At 44.4% G+C, this 15,688-nt stretch overlaps 1 protein-coding gene across 4 annotated transcripts in view; it reads right to left on the reverse strand.

The window, feature by feature from the left end:
• LOC139267315 (versican core protein-like) overlaps positions 1-15,688 on the reverse strand; it is a 270,388-nt gene that overhangs the window by 34,239 nt on the left and 220,461 nt on the right. The window lies entirely within an intron of this gene.

Raw genomic sequence — 15,688 nt, forward strand, 5'->3', positions numbered from 1 at the left:
GCTGGTGGATTTCTTCTGGAACAACAGGAAGCACTGGGTCTCTGCTACGGTCTTGAGTCGCCCGCTTAGGGAGGGCGGTCAGGCGTTGGTGTGCGTCGGCACCCAGCTAGCGACTTTCCATCTTCAGACCCTGCAGAGATACCTTTACGTCAAGCCTCCTCCTAGGTGGCGTGCGCTGGCGACGTATTTCTTCCGCCAGCAGCACGGCCTCAATTACGACACGCAGGTCCTGTTTATGAGCTTGGGGGGCATCAGGACCGCCGTCCAGGGGCTGCCTGCCTTTTACCAGGAACTCATCAGGGTCTGGAACAGAGTCGCCACCAAGCGCAGCTCTCCACCATCTGGAGTGGCGGCTATCCTGCAGGAGCCGCTGCTCAGGAATCCGTACCTCCATGACCGCAGTTTTAGATGGCAGGCGGATGAGAGGGCTGTGGCTGACGAGGTGACCAGGGTCAGGGATCTGTTCGATGGCGGAGGAGCGGGCTGGATGGCGTCAGTTGTGCTGGCACGGCGTCTAAACTGGCCGACGTCCGGCCAATGTCATCGAGTCGCTAAAAACAGCGCTGGGCACTGACTCCGTTAGGTGTGTCGAGGAGGCTCAAGCACGTGGGGAGATCCCATCCGAACTGACCCCGTCCAGATGGAATTCCTCATCGGCACCAAGCCCCGAAACCTCCCTCGGGAGCCGGCGCCTCACAACTTGAGCCGCTTCAAGGAAATCCCCTCCGTGCCTTTTAGTTCTGTGCGGAGGGGTTTCCTGTATGGGCTGCTCCTGCACACTCTCAGCTTTGCCATCCTCGTGTGCAGTCCGGACACGCCATGGCATACCATCTTGCCGTCTGGAGGAGGCGGGGGTCTCCGATGGAGTGCACTCTACACGGGAGTCCTCCCACCATTTATTGGGGACTTGGCCTGGAGGGTGGTGCACAGAGCAGTCCCATGAAATAAATTTTGAAGTCGGTTCACGGGCTCCCAGGCCGCCTGCAATTTCTGCGATCTGGAAGAGTCCGTGTTCCATGTTTTTATGGAATGTACGAGATTGCAGCCCCATTCCACTATTTAAAGGGGCTGCTGCTCAAATTCTGGTTGCACTTCAGTCCCACACTCCTGATCTTTGGGCACCCTGTGCGGAAGGGAGTGGGCAGGTCCGAGAGCCTCCTCGTAGGACTGCTCCTGGGCGCGGCCAAGGGGGCGGTCGAGGGGGTCGTTCAGCCTGACTGCCTGCCTCTCTTCCGCGTTTACATCTGAGCCAGGGTGTCCCTGGAGATGGAGCACGCGGTGTCCACTGGTGCGCTCGCGGCCTGCTGCGAGAGGTGGGCGCCGGAGGGACTGGAGTGCACCATCACCCCCCGGCAACCAAATTTTAATTTGATTATTATTGTTTAAAGTTTAATTTGTTTAATTTCCGGTTTTAGTCCCCCCCCCCCCCCACCCCACTCCCTTTTAGCCAGGGTCCACTTGTATAATTTGTGTTTTTAGTGTCCTAAAAAAAAAAGGGGGCACTTGAAAAGTTTTTGTGGTGTGTGTGTCCCTTTAATCAGGGGGCACTAGATTTTCTGTTTACAACCAAAAGAGTTGTAGAGCTGTTGCATTGAGTGGTTTAGCCAGTCATGTAATGTTCACAAGACTCAATAAAGCCCCAGTCAGTTGGGTCTAGGTCATCCACGATGAGGAATACAGTTGTGAGCCTAGTGGATGAACTGCTAATGTATAGTGTGATTGTTAAACCTTTGTTAATAAATCAGCTCATTCTTAATAGCAATGTGTTGCTATGAATTCTTAAGCAAAGAACCCATGAAGCAAATACATTACACTTACTTAAGGATACCTAACGTGAAAATTTGAGTCCATCTGGTGTCTCTCGAGCTTAAATGTATTAACTTCCGAGAAGTATAATAAGTGGGCTCCTAAAGACAACAGATGCTGGTTTCATTAAGGATTTATCATTGCTCAGTCACTAATTAAGGTTTGCGTTCTGCACTCTGAGTTTCAGCCTGTTTTTGGGTGTCATCCATAAATTTTCACACATAGAATTTACAAAGTGCTCAGGAGAGAGCATGTGTATTCTTTAATAATGCTTAAAAATGATTATAAATGTTCACCTTTAACAGCATGGCTTCATTTATAAAATAGTTTTTTCTCCTACTTTAGTTCTAATAAAGGCAGATAATTGTGTTGTGATTGACAGAAAAATGTGAAGAAACTTCATCTTAATTGGAAAGAAGTTATTGAAAAATTCCCAGTGTGTTTGGTAATTAAACATTAAAGCTTGTTCTGGGTAACAAACAGAAGACTACAGAAAAGTGTTTCATTTAAATTACTGTGAACTATAGCATTGTGTAGTTGATAAGCAATCGTGTGATAGAGAGGGCTCCTGCTGTTATAATGAGAATCATGCCACTAAATATCTCTACCGTCAACACCTGTTCTTATTTGGGAATGAATATTAATTAGGAGCAATAATTTTTTTTTGTTCGGCACCGAGATCCTATCGCAATTTAATTGTGCACTCTCCTCCTTCACTGTGAGTGATATCCACTAGGGAGACCATGTTGATGCAGATTGCCTGCTTTCCAGCTCGATGTTGACAGGTTCAAGTCGCAGAGCTGTCAATCGCAGGAGTTTGCCTATCCCCATTGAGAGGAACTCATGAGTTCTCAGCTGGGCTGCTGGACAATACCCTGGTAACATGGGATGATCCATCAGTGGTGATGAAAACTGATGCCATTCGAGGTCTTTGCTGCAAATACAGCTCCTACTGGGTCACAGGACGGTACTGAAAGCAGCTGCAGAGAAATCTGAAGCTATCTTCCCCATTCACCCAAAAAGAGGGAAGTAAAGCTAAACTAAAGAAGAGTCCCCTAAAAAAAAATTGATCAATATTTAATTTCCATGCAAATTCTTTGTTTCCTAACTAATTTCCTACAGCCACAGCCATTGTGCCTCAGGCACAGGAAGCTACATGCCTTCCTGGCTTTTGGCCTCCCTGAGTTCTCCCTGCCACGTTAGCTCTGCTCCCCCTCCACGGAACATAGGAAATTTGGTTTGGCTGAAAACTGTCCCACTGTTCACTGTGGAATGTGGAAGGAAATAATTGTGGTAGAAGTGAACAAGATAACTGGAATTCATGCTGATCCTTTCACAATACTGTAACTGCTGGAGCACTGCTGCAATCTATTAAACTATTTTGTTTGAGAGATATTGAGCATAGTTACTTAGGCCCCGATATTGGTGGCCTTACGGCCCACTGCCGCCGAGTTTTGCCGCCGGTCTCCCCTCTGTGCCAGTTTCTATTTGGGCTGCAGGGGGAAGGACCACCCGCTGATGGCCAAGTAGCGCAAATGTCCCCTCGGCCACCGAGCTGCCAGGTTGGTGCGGGCGGGAGTCAGCGCCAGCAGGAGGAAGGACCGTTGCGTGCAGGCAGGTCTAACTCCGACAGTAAATACAAAGACCTGCAAGAAAAGATTAGTGAACAACTATAAAAAAAATTGTTTTACAGCGTCTTACCTGGATGGGGTCGCCTGAAGGTGTTCCGGTATTTATTTTTTTCGTTGGTAAATGTTTTTTTATTTTCAGCTCCTCCACCCTCCCTGGGCCCGACTCTATCCTTGGCAGCACTTGGGCAGCAAGCGCATTTGCTGCCCAGATTGAGAGCTCCCGCCTACTGCCGTCCAGATTGCGTAAGCCGTTGTTTGGCCGCCGGTCGGTACTGCCACCTCTTTTAGAGGGATCTTCCTGGCAAAGTACCTCCCGGTCTCTCGGTGGCCATCGGCGGTCCTTTGGGAGCCCTTGGGTAGGCCTTGGCTTCGACCAAGTTCGGGCCCTGACTCAGAATTAGTGCCTCCCCAAATTTTTTGTTGTTATGACAGGTCTGCCTACAATTATGATTCAATATGGTGCTTTTCAATAAAGGATTGATTTGTGTATAGAATGTACCATTTAACGGATATGCTACACATTCTCTGACTACTCTATCAAACATTCATAATATGACAAACAAATATTACTGTACAGAAAACCCACTGTTGTCAGAAGTGTGGCTCACTTTTGCTATGTGGAAGTGCTTCCATTCTATTAATTCTTTTACGTTGTTACATTTCTGACCAGTAAATGAAGTTATTGCAGTGACTTAAGAGAGTTTCCTTATTGTATTGCAAGCTACATTTGAGCTTTTCCAGTGATGCATTACTGATGGGCTCCACCATGTGGAGCTGCTTACCAGCACCATATGATTGCTGGAAACTACAGCCAGAAAACGTACACCATTTAGGTCATTTACAATTTACTACTAACCACTAACTGATCAGGAGATAATTACGCCATGAAAAATGGATGCTGTAGATTCATACATGCCTAAAGCTGGTGTATCTCAACTACCTGGTGAAAACTGTTCAAGGTTACTGCTTGCCTGTAAAAGTCACTTCCATCTAATTATGATTTTATTACAGTGATTTATTTACTGACAAATATACTTTTACCACAGCCCAGGCTCCTCGCCATAACTGCCTGGTTAAAAAGGGCTTAAAATTAACATGTAGCTTGTTGAAGAATGGACAGCATTTCAAAGGGCTATTCTCATCTGGCTGAGGAGTTTTTTTTACCCAGACAGGTTTGGTTCATAGAACAGACGGAAATGAAAACTTATGGTGCACTGCGGGATGATGCTGAACCATATAGACCAAAAGTACCCATGTGCAATCCTTCTTCTATGCTGAGTTACTTGATCTCAACCAGGCAGCAGTTAGGCAGCTGGGTTAGGAAGGGTTCCTGTTTCTGGATGGTATTAGTTATTGGAGCATTGGAAGGTGTATGCGGTGAGCTCAGCTATGATGCCCTCAATGGTTGAAAAGTTTGTTGGACGTTCACTGTTTAAGCCCAGGCATGAAAATTGGCTGCTTGAGCCAAATGACAGAGACTTGCTGGCACCCCTGAAACAGAGTCAGGTCCTCAGAAGACAAAAATAGGATGACGATTGGAAATTAAAAGAAAAACTAACATTCTGGCTACTGGTGAAAGTTGAACTTTAGCAGGCGTATTGTTCACAAAAGGTCCTTTTTACATTAGTTTTGTTCATTTCCAGGGCCAGGTTTTTTTCCAAATTTGCTGAGGAACATCCTGTCGCAGTTAATGCATTTTTAGCTAGCATGTCTGAGACACTAGTTTAAGGAGAAGACAATGCTGTTGGACCATGATGTACTTGGAGAACTGATTGCTAAATGAGTGTTTATACAATTACTGTATCATGGATTTCGCCATGAGAGAAGGCAGAGCTAATTAGGCTATTGTTGGCCATAAGTCTGGACAACGCTTGCTTTCACAATTACTTATTTACTAACTAATGTTCGTCAGAAGGTTATATTACTCCTCTTCTGGTTCAGCTGATATAAGCACTACATGATAGAAACATAGAACCATAGAAAATAGGTGCAGGAGCAGGCCTGCACCACCATTCAATAAGATCCTGGCTGATCATTCACCTCAGTACCCCTTTCCTGCTCTCTCTCCATACCCCTTGATCTCTTTAGCCGTAAGGGTCATATCTAACTCCCTCTTGAACATATCTAACGAACTGACATCAACAACTCTCTGAGGTAGAGAATTCCACAGGTTAACAACTCTCTGAGTGAAGAAATTTCTCCTCATCTCAGTCCTAAATGGCTTACCCCTTATCCTTAGACTCTGACCCCTGGTTCTAGACTTCCTCAACAGCGGGAACATTCTTCCTGCATCTAACCTGTCTAGTCCATTCAGAATTTTATATGTTTCTATGAGATCCCCTCATTCTTCGAAACTCGAGTGAATACAGGCCCAGTCGATCCAGTCTCTCCTCATATGTCAGTCCTGCTATCCCAGGAATCAGTCTGATGAACCTTCGCTGCACTCCCTCAATAGCAAGAATGTCTTTCCTCAGATTAGGAGACCAAAACTGAACACAATATTCCAGGTGAGGTCTCACCAAGGCCCTGTACAACTGCAGTAAGACCTCCCTGATCCTATACTTAAATCCCCCTAGCTATAAAGGCCAACATGCCATTTGCCTTCTTCACCGCCTGCTTTACCTGCATGCCAGCTTTCAATGACTGATGTACGTGACACCCAAGTCTCGTTGCAGCTCCCCTTTTCCTAATCTGCCGCCATTCAGATAATATTCTGCCTTCATGTTTTTGCCCCCAAAGTGGATAACCTCACATTTATCCACATTATACTGCATCTGCCATGCATTTGCCCACTCACCTAACCTGTCCAAGTCACCCTGCAGCCTCTTAGCATCCTCCTCACAGCTCACACCGCCACCCAGTTTAGTGTCATCTGCAAACTTGGAGATATTACACTCAATTCCTTCATCTAAATCATTGATGTATATTGTAAATAGCTGGGGTCCCAGCACTGAGTCCTGCGACACCCCACTAGTCAACTGCTTGTCATTCTGAGAAGGACCCGTTTATCCCTACTCTCTGCTTCCTGACTGCCAACCAGTTCTCTATCCACATCAATACATTACCCCCAATACCATGTGCTTTAATTTTGCACACCAATCTCTTGTGTGGGACCTTGTCAAAAGCCTTTTGAAAGTCCAAATACACCACATCCACTGGTTCTCCCTTGTCCACTCTACTAGTTACATCCTCAAAAAATTCTAGAAGATTTGTCAAGCATCATTTCCCTTTCATAAAACCATGCTGACTTGGACTGATCCTGTCACTGTTTTCCAAATGCGCTGCTATTTCATCTTTAATAATTGATTTCAACATTTTCCCCACTACTGATGTCAGGCTAACCGCCGATAATTACCCCTTTTCTCTCTGCTTCCTTTTTTAAAAAGTGGTGTTACATTAGCTACCCTCCAGTTCATAGGTACTGATCCAGAGTCGATAGACTGTTGGTAAATGCTCACCAATGCATCCACTATTTCGAGGGCCACTTCCTTAGTTACTCTGGGGTGCAGACTATCAGGCCCTGGGGATTTATCGGCCTTCAATCCCATCAATTTCCCTAAAACAATTTCCTGACGAATAAGGATTTTCTTCAGTTCCTCCTTCTCACTAGACCCTCGGTCCCCTAGTATTTCCGGAAGGTTATATGTGTCCTCCTTCGTGAAGACAGAACCAAAGTATTTGTTCAATTGGTCCACCATTTCTTTGTTCCCCATTATAAATTCACCTGAATCTGACTGCAAGGGACCTACGTATCTATAGAAGCTTTTGCAGTCAGTTTTTATGTTCCCAGCAAGCTTCCTCTCATACACTATTTTCCCCCTCCTAATTAAACCCTTTGTCCTCCTTTGCTGAATTTTAAATTTCTCCCAGTCCTCAGGTTTGCTGCTTTCTCTGGCCAATTTATATGCCTCTTCCTTGGATTTAACACTATCCCTAATTTCTCTTGTTAGCCACGGTTGAGCCACCATCCCCGTTTTATTTTTACTCCAGACAGGGATGTATAATTGTTGAAGTTCATCCATGTGATCTTTAAATGTTTGCCATTGCCTATCCACTGTCAACCCTAAAGTATCATTCGCCAGTCTATTTTAGCCAATTCACGTCTCATACCATCGAAGTTACCTTTCCTTAAGTTCAGGACCCTCGTCTCTGAATTAACTGTGTCACTCTCCATCTTAATGAAGAATTCTACCATATTATGGTCACTCTTCCCCAAGAGGCCTCACACAACAAGATTGCGAATTAGTCTTTTCTCATTACACATCACCCAGTCTAGGATGGCCAGCCCTTTAGTTGGTTCCTCGACATATGAGTCGAGAAAACCATCCCTCATACTCCAGGAAATCCTCCACCACCGTATTGCTACCAGTTTGGTTAGCCCAATCTATATGTAGATTAAAGTTGCCCATGATAACTGCTGTACCTTTATTGCACGCATCCCTAACTTCTTGATGTGGCACTGAGCTATACAGTCCCAAAGTCGGCTGTTCTCAACTGGTCAGCAGTGTCGATACTACAAGTGGCAAACTAACAGGGGTAAATCACCCCACGCCCACTGAAATAATTGGTGTTGAATAAGAGCAGGATGGGTACTTCTCCAATGGCTAAATAGCCTGTCCATAATAAGAGTAACTTGCATTTATATAGCGCCTTTAACATAGTAAAACATCCCAAGGCGCTTCACAGGAGCATTATCAAACAAAATTTGACACCGAGCCACATATTAGGGCAGATTGACCAAAATGTTAGGTTTTATGGAGTGTCTTAAAGAAGGAAAGAGAGGTAGAGGGACAGAGAGGTTTAGGGAGGGAATTCCAGACCTTAGGGTCTAGGCAACTGAAGGCACGGCCGCCAATGGTGGAGCGATTAAAAATCGGGGATGCGAGGCCAGAATTGGAGAAGCATAGAGATCTTGGATGGTTGTAGAGCTGGAGGAGGTTACAAAGATAAGGAGAGGCGAGAGGCAGGAGGCAACAGAGCAGAGTAGCACTGGGGTAAGTGCAAACCACAAGGTGATAGGAAGGGACAATATGTATGAATATAAAGGGGCTGCAGGAGGGGTCAAAACTAAAAATCATGGTTTAAAAACTAGGATTAAAACACTCTACCTAAACGCACCCAGCATTCAAAATAAAGTAAATGAGTTGACGGCACAAATCATTACAAATGGGTATGATGTGGTGGCCATTACAGAAACGTGGTTGCAGGGTGGCCAAGACTGGGAATTAAACATACAGGGGTATCTGACGATTCGGAAAGATAGACAAGAAGGGAAAGGAGGTGGGGTAGCTCTGTTAATAAAGGATGATATCAGGTCAGTTGTGAGAGAGGATATTGGCTCTAATGAACAAATTGTTGAATCATTGTGGGTGGAGATTAGAGATAGTAAGGGGAAAAAATCACTGGTCGGCGTAGTTTATAGGCCTGCAAATAATAACTTCACGGTGGGGCGGACAATAATCAAGGGAATAATAGAGGCATGTGAAAAAGGAACGGCAGTAATCATGGGGGATTTTAACCTACATATCGATTGGTCAAATCAAATCGCACGGCGTTGCCTTGAGGAGGAATTCATAGAATGCATACGGGATTGTTTCTTAGAACAGTATGTTACAGAACCTACAAGGGACCAAGCTATCTTAGATCTGGTCCTGTGTAATGAGACAGGAATAATAAACGATCTCCTAGTAAAAGATCTTCTCGGAATGAGTGATCACAGTATGGTTGAATTTGTAATACAGATTGAGGGTGAGGAAGTAGTGTCTCAAACGAGCGTACTATGCTTAAACAAAGGGGACTACAGTGGGATGAGGGCAGAATTAGCTAAAGTAGACTGGGAACACAGACTAAACGGTGGCACAATTGAGGAACAATGGAGGACTTTTAAGGAGCTCTTTCATAGTGCTCAACAAAAATATATTCCAGTGAAAAAGAAGGGCGGTAAGAGAAGGGATAACCAGCCGTGGATAACCAAGGAAATAAAGGAAAGTATCAAATCAAAGACTAATGCGTATAAGGTGGCCAAGGTTAGAGGGAAACTAGAAGATTGGGAAAATTTTAAACGACAGCAAAGAATGACTAAGAAAGCAATAAAGAAAGGAAAGATAGATTATGAAAGTAAACTTGCGCAGAACATAAAAACAGATAGTAAAAGCTTTTGCCGATATATAAAACGGAAGAGAGTGACTAAAGTAAATATTGGTCCCTTAGAAGATGAGAAGGGGGATTTAATAATGGGAAATGTGGAAATAGCTGAGACCTTAAACAATTATTTTGCTTCGGTCTTCACAGTGGAAGACACAAAAACCATGCCAAAAATTGCTGGTCACGGGAATGTGGGAAGAGAGGACCTTGAGACAATCACTATCACTAGAGAGGTAGTGCTGGACAGGCTAATGGGACTCAAGGTAGACAAGTCCCCTGGTCGTGATGAAATGCATCCCAGGGTATTAAAAGAGATGGTGGAAGTTATAGCAGATGCATTCGTTATAATCTACCAAAATTCTCTGGACTCTGGGGAGGTACCATCGGATTGGAAAGCAGCTAATGTAACGCCTCTGTTTAAAAAAGGGGGCAGACAAAAGGCAGGTAATTATAGGCCGGTTAGTTTAACATCTGTAGTGGGGAAAATGCTTGAAGCTATCATTAAGGAAGAAATACTGGGACATCTAGATAGGAATAGTGCAATCAAGCAGACGCAACATGGATTCATGAAGGGGAAATCATGTTTAACTAATTTACTGGAATTCTTTGAGGATATAACGAGCATGGTGGATAGAGGTGTACCGATGGATGTGGTGTATTTAGATTTCCAAAAGGCATTCGATAAGGTGCCACACAAAAGGTTACTGCAGAAGATAAAGGTATGCGGAGTCAGAGGAAATGTATTAGCATGGATCGAGAATTGGCTGGCGAACAGAAAGCAGAGAGTCGGGATAAATGGGTCCTTTTCGGTTTGGAAATCGGTGGTTAGTGGTGTGCCACAGGGATCGGTGCTGGGACCACAACTGTTTACAATATACATAGATGACCTGGAAGAGGGGACAGAGTGTAGTGTAACAAAATTTGCAGATGACACAAAGATTAGTGGGAAAGCAAATTGTGTAGAGGACACAAAGAGGCTGCAAAGAGATTTAGAAAGGTTAAGCGAATGGGCTAAGGTTTGGCAGATGGAATACAATGTCGGAAAACGTGAGGTCATCTACCTTGGAAAAAAAAAACAATAAAAGGGAATATTATTTGAATGGGGAGAAATTACAACATACTGCTGTGCAGAGGGACCTGGGTGTCCTTGTGCATGAAACTCTTTTTGGTAAAGAACAATGACCCCGACATGATTTGAACACAGAACTTTCTTCATCTAGAATCAGACACACTACCGTTGCACCACGAGGCCCTGCTGCAACTGTACAGGGTATTGGTGAGGCCGCACCTGGAGTACTGCGTGCAGTTTTGGTCACCTTACTTAAGGAAGGATATAGTAGCCTTGGAAGGGGTACAGAGACGATTCACTAGGCTGATTCCGGAGATGAGGGGGTTACCTTATGATGATAGATTGAGTAGACTGGGTCTTTACTTGTTGGAGTTCAGAAGGATGAGGGGTGATCTTATAGAAACATATAAAATAATGAAAGGGATAGACAAGATAGAGGCAGAGAGGTTGTTTCCACTGGTAGGGGAGACTAGAACTAGGGGGCACAGCCTCAAAATACAGGGGAGCCAATTTAAAACCGAGTTGAGAAGGAATTTCTTCTCCCAGAGGGTTGTGAATCTGTGGAATTCTCTGCCCAAGGAAGCAGTTGAGGCTAGCTCATTGAATGTATTCAAATCACAGATAGATAGATTTTTAACCAATAAGTGAATTAAGGGTTATGGGGAGCGGGCGGGTAAGTGGTGCTGAGTCCACGGCCAGATCAGCCATGATCTTGTTGAGTGGCGGAGCAGGCTCGAGGGGCTAGATGGCCTACTCCTGTTCCTAATTCTTATGTTCTGATGTTCTTATGAGGCCATGGAGGGATTTGAAAGCAAGGATGAGAATTTTAAAATTGCGACGTTGTTTAACCGGGAATCAGTGTTGGTCAGCAAGCACAGGGGTGATGAAGGAGTAGGACTTGGTGCGAGTTCAGATACGGGCAGCAGAGTTTTGGATGACGTTAAGTCTATCGAGGGTGGAAAATGGGAGGCCAGCCAGGAGAACACGGAAATATTCAAGTCTGGAGGTAACAAAGGCATGGATGAGGTTTTCAGCAGCAGATGTGCTGACACAGGGGCGGAGTCAGGCGATGTTACGGAGGTGGAAAGAGGCGGTCATAGTGATGGCGCAGACATGTGGTTAGAAGCTTATCTCAGGGTCAAATACGACACCAAGTTGCGAACAGTCTGTTTCAGCCTCAGACAGTTGCCAGGAGAGGGATGGAGTCGGTGGCTAGGGAACGGAGTTTGTGATTGGACCGAAGACAAGGGCTCAGTGCTGGGACCCAAGCTCTTTACAATATACATTAATGATTTAGATGAAGGAATTGAGTGTAATATCTCCAAGTTTGCAGATGACACTAAACTGGGTGGCGGTGTGAGCTGTGAGGAGGACACTAAGAGGCTGCAGGGTGACTTGGACAGGTTAGGTGAATGGGCAAATGCATGGCAGATGCAGTATAATGTGGATAAATGTGTGGTTATCCATTTTGGGGGCAAAAACATGAAGGCAGAATATTATCTGAATGGTGGCAGATTAGGAAATGGGGAGGTACAACGAGACCTGGTATCATGGTTCATCAGTCATTGAAAGTTGGCATGCAGGTACAGCTGGCAGTGAAGAAGGCAAATGGTATATTGGCCTTCATAGCTAGGGGATTTGAGTATAGGAGCAGGGAGGTCTTACTGCAGCTGTACAGGGCCTTGGTGAGACCTCACCTGGAATATTGTGTTCAGTTTTGGTCTCCTAATCTGAGGAAGGACGTTCTTGCTATTAAGGGAGTGTAGTGAAGGTTCACCAGACTGACATACGAGGAGAGACTGGATCAACTGGGCCTTTATACACTGGAGTTTAGAATGATGAGAGGGGACCTCATAGAAACATATAAGATTCTGACGGGACTGGACAGGTTAGATGCAGGAAGAATGTTCCCGATGTTGGGGAAGTCCAGAACCAGGGGACACAGTCTAAGAATAAGGGGTAGGCCATTTAGAACTGAGATGAGGAGAAACTTCTTCACTCAGAGAATTGCTAATCTGTGGAATTCCCTGCCGCAGAGAGTTGTTGATGCCAGTTCATTGGATATATTCAAGAGGGAGTTAGATATGGCCCCTACGGCTAAAGGGATCAAGGGGTATGGAGAAAAAGCAGGAAAGGGTTACTGAGGGAATGATCAGCCATGATGTTATTGAATGGTGGTGCAGGCTTGAAAGGCCGAATGGCCTACTCCTGCACCTATTTTCTATGTTTCTATGTATTTAAAGGCATAGACTTAAAGTAATTGGTAGAAGGATTAGAGGGGAATTGAGGAGAACTTTTTTCCTGCAGGGGTTGGTGGCGGGGGGGCGCGGTGGTCTGGAGCTCACTGCCTGAAAGCGTAGTCGAGGCAGAAATTCTCAACACATTTAAAAAGTACTTGGATATGTACTTAAAATTCTGCAACCTACAAGCCTACAGACCAAGAGCTGGAAATGGGAATAGATTATATAACCCTTTTTCAGGCGGCATAGACACAATGGGCCGAATGGCCTCCTTCAGTGCTGTAATTTTCTGTGATTCTATTTCTATGATTCTTTGTTAGAAAGAACTTGCATTTATATAGCGCCTTTTACAACCTCAAGAGGTCCAAAAGTGCATTACAGCTAATTATATACTTTTTTGAAGTGTCGTCAACACAAGTCAGTGTTTGCAGGGAATAAAAGTGGAGAAAACTGGGGGAAAAAGTCATATATTTATTGTTATTTTATTAATAATAATTTATGATAATACCAATGATAATATGTTTTAGTTGTGAGAAGAGACTAGAGAAACTGGGACTCTTTTCATTCAAACAGAGAAAGTCAAGAGGAGAGCCTATACATATGTTTAAAATTATTCAGGTTTAAAAAAAATAGAAATAAGGCAAAACACTTTCCACTGATCAGTTAGTCAGCAATTAGAGGATATAAATTTAATATCATAACCCAAAAGAATGAAAGGAGAGGTTAAGTTAATTTTGTTATGTGGAAGATTGTGAGAGTATGTTCGACTGGAAGTAGTGGTGGAAGCAGAATCAGTATTTACAAGGATGCAGGGAAGGCACAGGGAATGAGACTTCAATAGTTCGTTCAGAGAGCAGCACAGGTGCAGTAGAACGAATGGTTGTCTCCTGTCCTGTAAGGACCTATTCTACAATTTCTGTAATACGCACAGCAGTGATTGTGCCACCAAATAATAAAATGTTATTAAAAGAGAGAAATAAGCTGTGCTTCTATCAAAGATTTTTAACAGTTTTCAGTCAGTGTAAAAAACTCTTGTATTTCTGCCCATCACTGTTAGTAATGTAACACAAATCAGAGGGTCTCTTTATTAATTTTCCATGCAATCATCATTACACCATGCTAAGACTGGCCAACCACACTAGACCAATTATGCTGCATCTAAAGAAAACATACCATCAAGGAGATTTTTTTTTTCTCTGAACAAACCAACTGAGAATTTCTCCCACTAGGTTAACCCAGTTCTGTGCAATGTCAAGGGAGTTTAGTGTCTCAACTTACACTTGCAATATTGGTGATCTAAACTACTTTACCACATGCAGGGGTGACTCACCTCTGCACAAAAGCTCAATTATATCAGCAACTGCTTCTGGAGCACATGTATACCTCAGCAACAGGCCCTGGGAATGGTTTAGTGCAGAAAACCTAAAAATATCTCTGCCAGATCACCAATAGCATTTGGCACAAAGCACTGAACCTTTCTTGGGTTGTATTCAGGAACAGAGTTGAAGTAAAAGTAGCATTTCTACACTGAAATGCCTTATATAGTCAAACAATGCTAACAATTCAAACAACATAATGTGTAAAGTCAGTCTTTTACATGGAGGTGCAAAGAATCTTTAAGGATAAGAATTATGTTCTGAACATATGTCTGCCAAATTTTTAATAATGGGAATCGTTTGATGTTTCACCCTGTAACAGGAAGCCCTAATTTTTAGCAATATGTTAAAGTGTCAACGGTGGAGTTTCTTTTGGCTCTTCATTACTCAGTAAAAGTGTAACTTTTAATTTACATTTATTTTGTTATTAGTGGTTCACAATCAAATTCTGGGATGAACAGCCATGATGACCATATTATTCATAATGTTGCTGTACTGATCCAATAATGCAGGGACATGCAAAAAATATAGACCAAACTGAGCCCTCCTAAATTAATTCAAAAAATGATTTTGGCCAATTTATTTTCAGAGGTATCCAGCTTAGTGTCACTGTGCACATGTTATCAGTGCTGCGAGAATTCCTCTCTCCCTTAGAGCCTTTTCATGTTTCTTTAATCCTCAACAGTCTGGGAGGTGAAGGTAGAGACGGCCTCATGCTGGGAACATGGCCCTTGCACTTTAATGAGAAAGTAGAAGCCTTGGTGGATATATATCTGACCAATTTTTGGTAATAAACATAAGCAATAGGAGCAGGAGAAGCCCATTTAGCCTTTTGAGCCTGCTCCGCTATACAATAAGATCCCTGCCCCGCGGCGGAAATTGGCCAGCATCCCGTGAGGCCGCTGAGGGCGATGCCCACGCTAGCCTCATGGGTCACAACCCAGGCTGGCCACCCATTGCGGGCAGAACCTTAAAGGGGAGGTTGTGCTGCGCTGCACACCGCATCTTTTATTTCCCCCCCCCCCCTACTGGTTGGGCCATTCGCCGCTCCTTTTGCTGGGTCCGAGACGCGATCGTGCAGCTCGGCACTCCGTTTCGGTGCTGGGCTGCCGCCATGGCACCCCTTAACCCTGGTGGTCCAGTGAAAGGGTCTGCAGAGTTCGCAGTTTCCCTCCCCTTTACGTGATGCACCGTGTAGCATCCCGATCCCACCCCAAAAGCAAGTGGAGTGCGTGACATTGTGCTCCGCTTCCTGTGAGAGGTAGTAACTGAAATTTCGCGCCAGGTGAAAGAAGTCCCGCCTCATCCCGGTTACTGCCCTCAAATGGGACGTAACCGAATTTCCACCCTCAAAACTGTACACAAGACTCCAGGTATGGTCCACCAAAGTCCTCTATAATTGCAGTAATCAATTTCTTGGTC

The sequence above is a fragment of the Pristiophorus japonicus genome, chromosome 1, assembly GCF_044704955.1.
Source record: "Pristiophorus japonicus isolate sPriJap1 chromosome 1, sPriJap1.hap1, whole genome shotgun sequence".
Lineage (NCBI taxonomy): Eukaryota > Metazoa > Chordata > Chondrichthyes > Pristiophoridae > Pristiophorus > Pristiophorus japonicus.